At 31.6% G+C, this 13,360-nt stretch overlaps 1 long non-coding RNA gene across 3 annotated transcripts; it reads left to right on the top strand.

Moving 5' to 3' along the window:
- The first annotated feature begins 9,907 nt into the window (after nt 1-9,907).
- On the top strand, nt 9,908-12,927 carry LOC146884658 (uncharacterized). Of its 3 annotated transcripts, none has more exons than XR_014996695.1 (6): nt 9,908-10,073; nt 10,160-10,485; nt 10,600-10,655; nt 10,743-10,804; nt 10,884-10,945; nt 12,650-12,927. It is a non-coding gene; the product is annotated as an uncharacterized LOC146884658 (long non-coding RNA). The 3 variants fall into 3 exon arrangements; XR_014996694.1 differs by adding an exon at nt 11,163-11,390 and having other exon boundaries at nt 10,743-10,945; XR_014996693.1 differs by having other exon boundaries at nt 10,743-10,945.
- Nucleotides 12,928-13,360: the final 433 nt, after the last annotated feature.

Raw genomic sequence — 13,360 nt, 5'->3', positions numbered from 1 at the left:
TATGCAAACATCAGGTCAGTTCTTTCCTTTTTCATCTACGTTACAACATTTATGTTACTGTTTCCATTAGGTGAGTTCTTTCCTTTTTCTTCTTTGTGTTGTTTTCATAATTTCCTTTTTTTCAAATGTTCAAACGACATCTTCATTTGAAATCAGATCTTTATTTCTTTTTTCCGATTATTTTTCAACCTTTTTGTTGTAGGTTTTCTTTTTGTACTGCTCTCTACCATTTTTCCTTTTCTTGCACAACATTGAGCCATGTGAAAAAGAGCTTTTGGTTTCTTCTGTGGTCTTTATATGTTTGGCAGTCACTTTTCCTAATTTTTACTCCATTTGGTTAACCAAAACCACAGTATACGTATGGTTTTAGTAAATATCTTTACTCATGTCAAAAAAGTGCTTTTGCTTTTCCCGATTTTTTCTAAATTTGTGAAACCAAAACCAGAGCATGCGTATGATGTTATTTATTATGTATGATCTTCCAATTTTAATTTTAATTTAATGTAAAATTCAAATTAAAATTCACTCATGTGTTTTTGTTTTGTACAAATACATGTCTCCAGACCTTCCTTCTTTCACTATTGTCTAATTTCCCCCATTCCTTACACCATGTCTTCATGAAGGATTGACCCCAACCAAGGATGAAGGCACATGCTTAAGAAGACTAAGCATGTTTAGAAAGGAAGTTCACTAATCCTTCATCCCTTTCATTTGTGTTTGTTATTTTTTATTCCTTAAGTTGACTTAGTTGAATCAACTTTAGTTGACTTGTTGAACTTTGACTAGGTTTGACTTGTTGACTATAGTTGACTTGACTTAAGCCAACATGCTAATCTATGTTTATTTGCTTTGTAGGTTAATTAGGAGTAAGAAACCAATGCTAGGTGGCGCATGGTGATTGGGGAGCATAAATCATGTGGAGGAGAGAGTAAAGCAAAGGCATAAAGCATAAAGTAAAAGGCATAAAACAAGTGTACCCATGTACCTTTGGTCTCCTTTGTTTTTAGCACACTTTGGCCACATTTTGGAGACATATGAGACACATTCTTTGTCTCCTTTGTGCTAGAACGAAATTAGCCTTGCACACACCATAGTTAGCTCTTTTGTCTCTCATTTTTTGTAACCTTATTTGACCTAGTTTCTAGAAGCTAGGGTTAGGTTTTTGTAGAGACATCCTTAGGTATCTTTTATTTTCTTAGAGGCCCCTAAACTCTTCTATATAACGGGTGCTCCTAGACATGTAAAAGGGTTGAACATTTTGAAGTAAAAACACTCTTGTGTCTCAACCATTTGTGAGAGTTTCCTCCCTTGGGAGTGAATACTTTTAAGACTTATCTTGCATAGCAAGTGGCGGCACACATCCACTCATCTTCAAGGTTGCCATGGCTTCTAACCTAGCCTTCTAGTGGCGTGCTTCTCACATTTTTACCATTTCTTTCCTTTCCATTTTATGTTTTCTTCTTCCTTTAATTGTTCTTGGTTTTCTATGGTTTATGTGCTTTCCATTTCCTTTTTATTTTGAATCAATCCATCATCTTCTTCTCTTGAGCTTTGTGAAAGGAACCTTCACATCTAGATAGCTTGCTATCTTAATGTCCAGTGGGGATTTCACTTAGCTTTCTTAATCAACTCACACCATATTCAATAATCTTAAAAAGAAACAAGATAATCCTTCATCATGTCTGTTGTCCAAAAACACACCCACTCCTTACAAGAACTCAACCCGAAGAAGGAAAGCTGGAATATCGTTGCAAGAGTGGTAAGGTTATGGTTTATTGAAGATTACACAAAAGGAAAATCTCCATTTTCCATGGAAATTGTTCTTCAAGACAAAGAGGTACCCTCCTAATACTATAAACGCATGTTATTTTCTTACTTTTCCTAATTTTTGTAGTTTTTTTTTTGAAGTTTCAATATGATTTTATTATGTGATTTATGAAACTGTTTGTGTAGGGTGTCCTAATCCATGCATATGTTAGACGCACATTGATATACAAATTTCAGACTAAAATCAAAGAGGATAAGGTTTACACCATTCAATCTTTTAGTGTTTCATGTAATGGTGGTTCTTATAGAACTACAAATCATGCCTATAAGATCAACTTCCAATTTGCAACTAAGGTCAATATGGTTGAAAGTACCTTAGTTCCGAAAACTAGAACTGCATACACCCCTTTTTCAACCATCAAAGCTGCTGGTTTTGACACAGATTACTTAGTTAGTAAGTATATTTTTGTTTTTTTTTCTTTGCGTTTAACTTTTCATTAATGTTTTTTTTTGTTATTGTTTCCTTTTTCTGTAGATGTCATTGGAATGTTTACTGGTGTTGGAACAGAGAGAGAGCTAGAGAAAGGTGGTAAGAAGACCAAAATGAATGTCATCCTTATTGAAGCTTATGGGTAAGCGGATGTTCTTCTTTACTGGTGTTCTTCTTTTTTATTGATTTCATCTGTTTCTCTTTTATCTGATGTTTAACATGCAATAGTTTGCGATTGGAGTGTACTTTATTTGGTCAATATGTTGATTTGTTAAAAGCATTTTTGGCCTCTGGAGAGGATCAACATGTTGTCATTGCTTTACATTATTGCAAAGTGAAGACCTTACAAGGTAACTAACTTTGATTGATTATTACAGTTGTATTAATTTTTTAAATTGTTTTTGACATGTTGTATTTTGTAGATAAAGTTTCTATTCAAAACTATATGAACTATACGAAGATAATTTTTAACTGTGATGTTGAAGATGCAACGAAGTTGAAAAAAATGTAAGTACATTTTACATGCTATTTATCTTTGTTTATAGATATATATATAAGATATTTTTTTGTAAGATGTGGGATAGTACTGAATCTCCTTCTCAACCTCTTACCCAACTTTGTCAGTCTTCTAAAGTTAGTTTAGAAGATGATTTCATTAAACTGCATCCTAGGAGTTCAATTGAAGGTCTCAAAGATTTTAAGCAGGTTCAAATATTTTTCTCTATGTTGCACATAAATATTTTTTGTTCATTACCGTTCATAGTTTTATTCATATTGTTGCATTATTTATTTTTCAGAAAGTACTTTTATAGTAAAGGCTACTATCAAACATGTGCTAGATCATGATGATGTGTGGTATACAACATGTATCTGGCACAAAGCAGTCTATCCTGATTCCAAAATGTTTTTTTGTGAAAAGTGTAACAAACATGTCATTAAGGTTACACCTAGGTAATATTATTAATCTTCAGAATTCAGATTTTATGAATATAATATTATAAAAAATTAATAATGTTCATAATGTCTTTAATGTTTTTTTTAGGTATAAACTTAAACTTAGTGTAATTGATGCTACGGATTCTACAACTTTTGTTGTATTTGATCGTGATGCAAGTGCAATGTTGAAGAAATCATGCTATGATATTCTTGACTTACAAGACAAGGTTAAGTTTCATATGTAATCAATTATGCTTATATTGTTGACATTTAACTTAAATGTTTTGTTTGATTTTCAAAGTAATTCAGAATACATATTTTCCTATTCTATATTTGGTACTTCTTTTCCAATTATTTAAATCATTATTGTTATCTACAGTAATGCTTTTTCATTAAGTTACATCATTTATATTTATACTTTTTTTAATAAAACACTATTGCTGGAGACTTGCCTAAAGAGTTTGCAGTCCTAATTAATAAGACCTATCTGTTCAAAGTTGAGTGCAAGAATGATTATAATAGCAAATTTGAACAATCATTCAGAGTTAAAAAAGTGTGCATGGATGAAAAAGTCATTGAAAGCTTTACTAATGTTGAAGTAAAGTCTTTGGTAAGATCTTATTTACTTCTTTTTACGTCTTATCTTATATTTGGCTTTAATTGTAATCTTATTTTAATTGGAAAAAAATTTTAGGATCTCTACTCTGCAAATGAAGAAGAAAGCAAAGTAAATGACCTAACAAATCAAATCTCATCTGATTCCATTGCAGAGGTAGTTGAAGATTACAATTTTACTTTTTTTGTAAAGCTTTGTATATGCTAACTTTTTGAAGTTTATTTTTAGGATTTGCTTATCAAATTCACAGAAGAATCAAATGATGTTGAGACTCTAAGTGATCATTTGAACACTATAGTATCAAGCCATGTTTCTGCAAAGGAATCGTTGAATAATAAAGTTGTAATTGATGTTGAAATTGATGAGTTAACCCGCAAAGAATCATCTCATCTGGACAATCTTCACTTGGCTACTCAACCACCTGTCCCAGCACTTAAAAGACATATTCGATCTATGGTTCAAGAAAATAAGAAGATTCCAGTGAAAATGTTGAATATCAAGATTGAAAAGTGATTTCTGTCATTTCAAACTAAAAATTGTAATAGACTTTATTTGGTGTTTTATGTTGGTTATGTTATTTTTTTGGAAAACATTTGCTGCTTTTAAGTATTTGTACTCATGACCAATATTTTTTGTTGTCCTTATGTTGTTATTTTGAAAACATTGACTTCAAGTATCTTTTTATTTAATTATGAACTACATTAAATATTGCTCAATTCTGAAAAGATTTCAAGCTTATTATTCTTAATTTTGTACTCTATGTTTACAGTCACAATTTGCTAGCTCAATCAAAGTGTGTTGATATTATTTTACATTGTCAACACCATAATCATGCTAGCTACACGAAAGGAAGTAAGTTGACCAGAGTTAATTCCTTGGGTTTTTTATTTGTGTATTGTGTTATAAAAATTTGTATCCTTTCAGTATTTGTGTACATTTTTTAAATATATTTCTAAAAAATATAGATACTTTTGTTGTCTATGGTTATTTTTAAACTTGAGTATATTTTGCTAGCTGAATGTCAAAGTGTTGATATTATTTTTTATGTTAAGTACATTATCATGCTAGCTACATGAAAGTGATTAACTTTTTATGTATCTGAAGATTTTTCAACTACATTATTGGTTTCGCAACATATAAAACTTATTTAATGTCTTAAAAACCATTCTAGCTTCATCAAATATTTTACACAATTCTCCTTTCAGTGATTGATTAATACATTTTACAATGAATATTGTAATTTCTGCTCATAATATATATATATATATATATATATATATATATATATATATATATTCAAATTTATTTTTTTATTGTCTTGCCTACAAAGAAACAAAAATTATTAAAATTTTAAAATTTATTTTATACCCAATGTACTGGCTTCGTTTTTAATCAACCAAGCAATAAACCTAAATAACTTTCCATGTAAAGAATCAAAGTTTATTTTTATTTTCTTAAGTTTTTCTTAAATTTCACAAAAAAACTTAATAACTTAATCATAAATTATCTTTTTTATTTTGTTAATGTAATGATTGTAAAGCCCAATTTTCTACCCTAAAGTTTTAAGGGCTACTTTTAAGCTGTTGGACCTAGGGGGCTGGCCCAAAGGATAAAACCACCCTAACTCTGCCCTAATTGTTTCACTGTGCACTTTCAGAACCCACTCCCTTGGTGCTTAGAGCCGCAGCCATCACTCCGCTAGGGTTCAGCCTTGAAGCTCCGTCACTCTTGTTCGAGCCAGTTTCGTTCCATGTAAGTTGCATCCCATTCCACACCTTCTTGTTTTAGCTCAGTTGCTTCGAGTCCTGACTAGAGTCGTACTAAGTATTTCGTGCCACTTTGTCGTTGTGTTTTCCAGTTCACCAAGCCGCCTTAGGAGTTGCTGCGCTTACTTGTTCGCACTAGGAACCCAACTGTTGGCCTTTTTCCAAGTAGGGAAGCTAAGGCCTTACTCATATAACCCGTTTTTCCATGTTGTTTGGCTGTTGTTTCTATTTTATGTGGTTGGTGTGATGCTATGTTGGTTTGGAACGCATGAATCTATTGTTTGGACTAGTATGTGTGGCTGTGGCAGGAAGACAGTGGCGAGACCTAATAATCTCGCCCAAGCGAGCTAGTCTCGCCTAGGCGAGATGGGCAGGGACTCGCCCAGAACCTTTTGCGCGAAAGAGTAGCTCAGGCGACCAGCTCAGCTTTTGAGCGAGCGAGCATCTCGCCAAGGCGAGAGGGGTCTCGCCTAAGCAAGATCCCGCGTGAGCTCTTGCTTCCTTTTTTGAGCCCTCGCCTAGGCGAACGGGGCTCGCCTAAGCGAGAGCCTCTCGCCTGAGCGAGGCCCTTCGACCTGAGCGAGGAGCTGGGCAAGACAGTGTGTTTATGTGGTTATTTCTGAAATTCCGAATTGATTTATGCTTGTTTGGGTGTTGATTATTCTGTTAAATGCATGAGACAATTCAATATGCATGAGTGATGTGGACCATGAATTATGAATGATGGATTTGGGTGTGAACCTTCGCATGTGAAAGGAATGAGGTGGTTGGTATCGAATTGACATGGCATTGGCATGAGATGCAATTCCACTATTTTGGTTGAGAATGATGAACTGGTATGAGTTCACTGGAAAAAGGAAAGGAATGGATTATGAATAACTAGTATGCGAGGTGTATGTATTAATTTGTATGATGAATTTCTTCTTGATTGGTTGAGCATGTTTAGTCCGTGTCAGTGCGTAAATCCTTAGGGTCTCTAAGTGAGACTTTCAGGGTCGTGCTTCAGTGGTGACGTAATTCCATGGCCCCTATTAGTGGGTGTCCATGGTGGTGCCCCATCTGTATAACTAGGTAAGGATTCAAGGTAAGGTTGCATCCTCACACTCTAAGGAGTCAGTTAGTCTCACCTAGAGCGGACTGACTCCTATGGTGAGAGTAGTAAGAGGCCTGAAATTCATTAAGGGCTAACCTTGTGGTGAGGGAAATTGATTCATTGTAACACTTGTAACACATAGCTCGGGGGTGACCAGAGGTATCCACCACAAGTGCAAGCATCCAATGAATCCGACCAGGTTATACGTATCTGGATGAGTCGAGTCGTGTCGTAGTGTAATGCCTGAAAAGTCATAACATGCTTGGTTGATTTGAGTGTATGATATTGTGAAATTATATATGATCTAATGGATGAAATCTTTTGTGCTCTAGCTTACCCTCCTTTTATTGTTGTGTGTTCTGCTGTGTGGTACTTTCTTTTGCGATGATCATCAACTTGTCGATGTGAGCAGATGCGAGGAACACCCGCGCGCAACAGCGAGGTGATGGTTCCGTTGCATAATCTGCATGGGCTGGTTTTTAGTTTCGTTATTGGGCTTTTCTTTAGGGCTAAGGCCCATGTACTTATTTGTCCTTGGATCTACATACTTTCTTTGTAAATTTTTTATCCAGTGTTCTTTTGGGCATCGTGGTGTGCCTTGGATTGTAAGGAGTTGAGTTTTAAACTCCAGGACTGCGCTATTATGTTATCTTTTTGTAACGTTTCCTTTAATTTTGTATATTAAATTAAATGGGGTGTTACGTTGATTACCCTTAGAAATTTTTAAAAAATTGTCTATTTTGTTTTCACGTTAAGTGCTTTAACTTTAAAGATTTTATTTTTAATTTAAATAACTTTAAATGAATGTTTATTTTTGTTATTTATAAATACAATAAATAAATAAATATATATATATATATATATATATATATATATATATATAATATTCACTTTTATTCATTATTTAATTAGTTATATGTTTTTCTTAATATTTTTTATTACTATTTGAACTTTTAATTATTATTTTTATTTTGTATTACTCTTTCAACTTTTGATTATTATTTTTATTTGTAAAAAATATACATATGACTTAAATATTTTATGAAAATTATTTATAGTTTATGAAAAATAATTTATAAATATTTTTAAATATTGTATTCCTTAATAGTTTATTGCTGTGAAAAAATTATGAAATGAAGAATCATATCTTGTAGTTATAATTTCAAAATAAGCGATATCTAAGTTACTGGATAGCTTAAATTTAGTTTTCAAAATCTTTTTTTCAATAATATATGATTTTTTTTATAAACGATTTTATTTTAATTAAAATCAATATAACCGTCTGTTTGCCTTATTATCCATCAAGTTTTTGGTTTATTATCAATCAAGGAAACAGAAAAGTCACTCCCCTGAACCTGCTTCCATGGATTCCTCTGTGAGTGTGGCTGCCAGAAAAACTTTAGGAAGGTTCACTACGTTTCATTTTGTTCATAATCAAGTACATTTACTTTACAAAAAGTTCAAAAAGTATGTTCTTTGTGAATTCTTTGTTGTTTGTTTTTTACAAAAGTTTAATTCGTAACACATTGCCTCTTCCATCCATCTTATTCGTTCAAAACCATGCATTTCTGTTTTGACTTTGTTGACAATCTTACTTATTCTCGATTTTCTTTCTAAAAATTTAAACTTTCTTCAATAATCTTTCAAAGGTCGACTTTTTCTTTTTGTTTTCCATGCTTCATGTATGTCAAACTATATTTTCTTTCATTATCCATGCATTTTTTTTACTTTTGTTGGAAATCTTACTTCTTATGTTCTTTTGTTATCAAAATGTCATCTTTCTTCAATAATTGTTCAAATCGATGACATATTCTTATTTTGATGAATTTTTGATGTATGTCGACATTTTTTTGCTTTCATAAGACAAGTTTTATTTTTACTTTGCTGCAAATCTTACCTACTATTTTTATTTTTCTAAAGATGGAAACTTTCTTCAATAATCGTTCAAATTAACGACTTTCTCTTTTTTTTTTTTGCATGTTTCATCTATCTCGATTTTTTTTTTGCTTACATCACCCATGCATTTTTTATTCCTTGATTGAAATCTTTTTGCTTTCATGATCAGTTTAATATTTGTCTTATTGATGTTTTTGACCCTTCTTTCTATTTTTTGTCTCATTAGGAGTTCGGTCATGTTGATCCAATATTTTTTGCTATGTTTGGTCAAGAATTAGGACTAGTTTGGCAGTTGGAAGATATTCAAGGGAATCAACATCAGTTAACTTTTAATATGGATGTGAATCATCCCGTGCTCACTGATGGTTGGTCTAGCCTAAGAGTTTTTTATAAATTGCAACATATCCATCAAATTTTATTTAGATATGTTGGCAACTCAACCTTCCAGATCACTGTATTCTCCAACATGTACAATATCGACTGTGCAGAAGTTTCTTTCAAACCTAATTCGGTTGCGAAAAAAACATCTTTTTAGAGTGAAATTGACAAAATCTCAATGAAAAGTCAGCCATCTGGTGAACTTTGTGATTTTATATTTTTGTTTTATATGTTATTTTGTTTATATATTTTTTTTGTTACTTATTTAGTTCTTTTTTCAGGACCTACAATCTGATTTTGCAGATTACGTTCAAAAACGTAGATTCAGGAGGTTGGGATTGCAGGGGCGTGACAACACTTTCATTGTTCAATGTAAGCTTGTGCTTCGTAATTCACCTAAGAAGTCAAGTAAGATTGGGAAGGGATGGAAGGACTTCTGCACATTCAATCGGTTGAAAGAAGGTGATATTCTTGTGTTTGTAGGTGACAAAAAATGACAAAGAAGAAGATCAAAGTCTACGTCAAAAAAAAATTCAATTTTTAATATTGCACTTTTTTTTTTCAGTTTACTTTTGATATTATGTATGGTTTTTCTAGAACTTTTAAAGTACTATGTTTTTATTTTGTTTGTAAGACTTTTACCATCCTAATTTTGTTGCTTCTAATAATTAGAAGCCATATCTATAACTATTTTACGTTAGTTAATTATGATCAACTTTAATATTTTAATTACTTTTATCCTTCAAAATCTATTAATAATACAATTCAAGGTAGCACAAAGTGCCAAAAATTCAAACAACCACGAAAAGCAAAATGGCAATTTTTAACTACAAATAGAAATCTTTTGGGCACTTGAAAATGTGACATCTGGCAAGTTTTCAAACTTACATGTGTCCAATTTTTTCAAACAATTCTTCATTTTGTTTACAAACCACCGTCTCCTTCTCATCCAACCACGTAAACCCTAGTCGTCCACTTCTTCATTCTCACTATATATTTTCAACCATCGTCTCATTCTCATTCCAACCACATAAACCCTAAATGTCCTAAAATTCCATTCTTATTTTCTTCCTCTAAACCTCAATCTCTTACTCTGGTTCATTGTCTCTTCTCATGAATCTCTCTCGATGTGTATGTCTATCTCTCTATTTTTTTTTCGTTGGTTTTTTTAGGTTTTTTTACCGTTCACTCTCTTCCATTACATTGTTGTATTGCAGAGTAAAGACACAGTAGATTGTTGTATTGCAGAGTAAAGACGCGATAGATTGTTGTATTTCAGAGTAAAGACGTAGTAATGGATATGGATTTCTCTCCTTTTTTTGCGTTCATTTTTTTGGGTTTTTCTTTACCATTCATTCTCTTCCATTAGATTGTTGTATTGCAGGGTAAAGACGCAGTAGTAGATCCAAATTTCTCTACTTTTTTTTTCGTTCATTTTTTTGGGTTTTTTTACCGTTCATTCTCTTCCATTAGATTGTTCTATTGCAGAGTAAAGACGTAGTAGTGGATCCAGATTGTTCAAAGCTACTACACTTAAATCAAGGTTATGCACATTTTTTTTATTTAACATGTTTTCTTATTCTTTCAATTTCTTGTGCGCAACAGGTTGAAGTTCGTTTTCTGTACGCATCATGCTCATTCGTTGTCTTGATTGCAGGTTTTTTTTTCATTTTTAGTCTCTACAACACTTCAAATCACAATGATTAGTTAAAGGTGAGGACAATGTTATGTTTAGGATGTAAAGATTTTATGTTTGAAATTATGTCGTTGAATTGCTAAGTGCGAGTGTTGTGCATTTAGGAGCAAGCTGTCCCGAAGAAGCGGCGAGGCATATTCAATCTTTCCATGAAGCATCGTTAAAAGTATGCGATCTGAAATATTTTAAGCCTGAAGTGGAACTGTTTCGAATGAAGAATTATGTTATTAATGTGAACTTTATAGGGTGTGCCCGATGGAGGAGATGATGTTGTAGGTTGTTCTAAGAGGAGATGGCAATCCTTTAGGTAGTGATCTAATTTTTTATATTTGATCTATGTTTTGGTGATATAGTTGATGCGTGATCTTTTGATTATTTTTACGGTACCATCCTTTTAGACTCACCAAAATAGTTTCTTCTACTGTTTGAGTTGTCATTGTTTTGTAAAAGTTGTTTTAAAATTTCACATAAGTACTACATCTGGGTAAAAGTGGTATGAATAATTTTATGGTTGCATAATGAAGGTTTATGACTATTCAAGGAATCAAAAGACAGGAATTCTGGTGGAAAGGTTGGCAGAATTTGATCTTAGTAACTATTTTTTATATTTGGAGTAGAAATATGATTTTTTTAATATCGCCCTTTCTGCATAAATATGATGATCATCCTGCAATAATGGTTGTTGGTGTGGTTGATGGAACTTCAGAAGCCATTTTCCATACTCTTATGTCTCTTGGCCCTTCAAGATCAAAGTAAGTTCATTAGTTGCATTGTGATATTCCAGCATTGTTTTATTAGCAAGACATTTATGTTTTATTAGCATTTCATCATCACAACATATTGGCATGTTACTTCTATCAAATTTTACTATATCATCATTGTTATTCTTAAGATTCGGTGATTGGATGTAGAAGGAATTATGACTTTACAACAAAATGAAAAGTGTATAAAAGCCAAGCAAATAAAAACCAGAGCAGAATTTTGTAACAAGATTGCGCAGAATTTTTAACTTGACATTGAGCATAGATCGTATCATTTTATGTCTAATGATCATGGATAGGCCTAGGTGAAATAGGTTTCTTCCATTGAAAAGAAAAAATTCAATGAACTGCAAATCAAAAACGTTTAATAGTACATGTTAAGTTATAGCATCATAGTAGTAAGCAATTTGATTATGATACAATTTTATAAACCAACATTGCTTTAGTAATTTATTTAGTATGGAAGTTGTTACTATTGTCCTTAAAACACATTAATTGTTGGATGGCCGGAGGGATTTGTGTTTCTACAAGGGGAATGTGGTGGAGCACTTGGATGGTCACACATACATTATTCACAAACAGCTATTTATTGATTGGTTACCTTGGTAAATATCCAAGCCTTTAGTGCCAATCATTTCCTGTGCACATCAGTTTATCACATTTTATTTTTATTTAACATGTTTTCTTATTCTTTCAATCTTGTGCGCATCAGTTTTTTAAATTTAATCTTCATTCCATATTTACTTGATTTTTATTTTTTAATTGTTATTTTATTTACTTTATCAAGTGGTTTTGATACGGTCAAATACTGTCTTTTGATGCTTGTAGTTCTTGGGATTACATTCTTTTTTTTAATGTATTGGTTCTTTCAAATTTTCAAATGTATTTATATATATATATATATATATATTATTTCTTTGTAATTTATAATTTAAATTGATAATTTATAATAATTTTTTTTTCATAAAAAGAAGTAATATATTTTTGTATTTTTTATATAAGTTGATATATTCTCACCAAATTTATGTCATAGACAAGGTATTATTAATTATTAGCATTTCTTTATGTATTGCTTCTTTACTCTTTATAAATATAAATATAAATATAATATATATATATATATATATATATATATATATATATATATATATATATATATAATGTAATATAATATATAAAAGAGCCTCTTCAATGAAATTTTGGTTTCGTGACTGATTTCATTTTTTATTCTTTTGATGTGATATGATTAGACATTCCATATGAGTACAAAGAAGAGGACCAAGCAAAAGGAGAGCATTATAGTCTAGGTGAATTCAGAGCGACAAAGCAAAACGAGAGTATTATAGTCCACGTGAATTCAGAGCTTAATAAGAAATGTAGTGTGGTACAAACCAAACTTAACAGTGGTGAGGAAAGTTTCTTTGATTGTAAAAGTTTCTATTATCATCAGAATTCGAGAGATTGAATCCTCTGTACTTTGTTCCCATATTAGTTGATGATAATGTAGTGATTTTAAACCCTTATGCAATATTTCTGGTAAGTCTAATGATAAGGACACTGGAAATAATGAGTACTCTATCTAATTTCACTTGAAAAACCACTAACATTTTTGGAGTTTCTTTTCAATCATTCATCTTACAGATTGGGTTTGATTAGGTTTGCTATTTTGTTATTCATCCAAATATAACTTCTTGAGAATCTTGACTTTGTTGTGGCAGTTTTGGCTATATTTCTTGCCATATTTTTTTTATTTAATATTCAACTTTGACTTCTAATATGTAAGTAGAATTTGATTGTGTGTAGCATTTTTTGACTCAAAGGTTTCGGTTGTTGTAATGATTTTTATATCTTTTAGCATTCTTACAGAATTTAAAGGTTGGAATGCAAAAAACCATTTTCCCTTTTCAAAGGAATAAATTAAATAACCACAAAAATATTGCAATTTAGTTTAATACAGCAAG

This window comes from Vigna unguiculata, chromosome 7 (assembly GCF_037176805.1).
Source record: "Vigna unguiculata cultivar grain cowpea cultivar isolate G323 ecotype 2 chromosome 7, ASM3717680v1, whole genome shotgun sequence".
Classification (NCBI taxonomy): domain Eukaryota; kingdom Viridiplantae; phylum Streptophyta; class Magnoliopsida; order Fabales; family Fabaceae; genus Vigna; species Vigna unguiculata.
Note: the sequence above shows the minus strand (reverse complement) of the source record. Positions and strands in the feature narration are given on the sequence as shown.